Genomic DNA, 2,430 nt, shown 5'->3' on the forward strand with positions numbered 1-2,430 from the left:
TCTAAAATTTATTTTTGATCGTTTTTATTAAATTTAAGACATTGATCTACATTTAATAGTTAAAGTTAGATTTCTGTAAATAATAAAGTCTTTCAAAAATTTTTTAAAGAAAGTTAAAAGAAATCTGGCTAAAGACAGAAGTTTTCACAACTATTTTGTGCAAGCAAAACTTTGGGCTTTACCTTGTACTCAACCATTGTGTATATAAAACCATGATACCATGATACCATAAAACCATGATTGTCAGATTCTGGTACTGTTCAAGTTCCGTTCGACTAAGTCTTTTGAACTTCTGTTAATAATTGTGAATTCTTAAAGTATTATAATGTGTACTATATATTAAGTCTAGTTACGTCTCAAATTTAAACTGTTAACCTTTTCTTAATTGTTAATATTGGTTTTTCTAAGTAATACCTTGGAGTGTATTAATTATTGAACTTTAATTGCATTTCATGTCAGTCTTAGAAATTTTCTTAAAATTACTTTTAAAAACATTTTAAGGCCCATCAATTTTAGTGAAAAGTTGTTTCAAAAGTCATTAGTTTCATTTCGTAAAGAGTTCACGTCAGGTTTAAACTGTTATTCAGGTAACGTTTAAGTAGTTTTTAAATGAAACTTCTTTTTGTTTAATCTCAAATCGTGAAATTGACAATTTGCTTTCGTTCCGAATTATAAGTCACTAAAAATTGGAATCTTCACCTAATGGTTTACTGTATGGAAATGATCCTCAGATGACATGAGCTGAATCTGGACGACTCTATACAGGTCAAGAACTCTTCATATTTTGAGGAATTTACTTAGTTTGTACACTTCACATTAATTGTCTGCACATTGTGAATGATATAGACTGATCCAGATATTTAAGATCTTTGATGTTACTTTCCTTTTTTTAATGAATAGTCTTATGAACTTTCTTAAAACATTAGGATATAATTAAAAACATGTCATTTAAATTTTGATTGTAATATTCCTATACAATGAATGCCGAAGAGCAGAATTTTGTGACTTATAACTTTCTACTTATTCTTTAAGCCTTCACCGCCAACTTTTTAATATGTCAAATTTACAGAATTCCAATAAATATTGGTTAAAGCAAATACTGTTAGATGCAAAAATATAATTTTAAAATATCGGGCATATAGATAACGTCTCCATGTTCGCTGTCTTCCTATGCAACATTCCGATTTCCTCACCGAATATGCCCGAAATTTTAATTCTAAGTAAGATGTTGTGGGACCTGTTATGTAGTCATCGAGAAAGTTTTTTAAGATTTTAACTCTATGATATTTTACTGTCTATTTCAAGTTATCGTTTAGGCTAGTATAGTTGAAAACATTGGGCGATAACTTCGGAAATTCTTACCTAAGCTTTAATTTTGCCAAACTTATCCAAATTTAGATTGACCCAATAATTAGAAGCAATATACAATTCAAAGTTTCCTCTACCCTTATTAGAAAATATATTTATTTATATAATTATCAATTATTGTAATAATATTATTCGACTAAGTTTGTTAAGTACTTTGTTTGATAAATATTTTGATTATTTGATGCGATCAGGAATGACAAATAAACTATTGCTCATAACAGAAGTGGCTTATAAGACATTTGTTAGATTTAAGAACAGATAGTAAGCACCAGGACATCAAAAAGACTCCAGGTTGAACGATGGGACTTAAACTCGCTATCTCTACCCACTCGATCACAGAGTTCAGTTAATGAAGAGGATGTATATACTTCTCGCTTTTATCCTCTGTCTCTTGAGAGTGATGAGCTGAAATTATAGCGAATATAGCTGAGCAACGAAATACTCAGCTATTAAGGATTTCAAAAAAATTATTTATTGCATGGTTTTCAATGGGCAGAACTATAAACAACAAATAGGGTGTACCAGTACCGACACTTTTGGAGAGCATCAAATATCCGACGACCTAAGCTTGAAGTCTAACACTTTAAGGCAGAACAGTTTAATGCGGACCCATATGCACACCCTCTGACCTTGCACAGACTGATCCAAATGGTCACCCACCAGCACACTGACCCCTGCCAGTGATGCTTGACTTCGGTGATCTGCTGAGAATCGTGTCTTAACGATCAATCCTCTGCGGGACCCATCAGAGATGGAAAAATTCTTTCCGGTCCGATTTAATGAAATTACATTTGCAGGTTTGATTGCTCAATTCAGGCTTATAAACCTTTGTNTTTAAAGGACATCACATCCTGGGTTACGGCGGGATTCGAATCAGCCACCTCAAGGAGGCTGCAAAAGAAAAGTTTTTGTGACAAAAATGAGCAAACTAATGCGATCCCAAGTACCCAACCTCTTATATAAAAGTCGCTCCATCTTTTGTAAATAGTGTAAATATTTTTTTCGATAACTTCAATTTGTTCCCTTTTATGTATCAACTTGCGATTTATCTTTAGGTATAAC

This window comes from Parasteatoda tepidariorum, chromosome 7 (assembly GCF_043381705.1).
Source record: "Parasteatoda tepidariorum isolate YZ-2023 chromosome 7, CAS_Ptep_4.0, whole genome shotgun sequence".
Taxonomy (NCBI): Eukaryota; Metazoa; Arthropoda; class Arachnida; order Araneae; family Theridiidae; genus Parasteatoda; species Parasteatoda tepidariorum.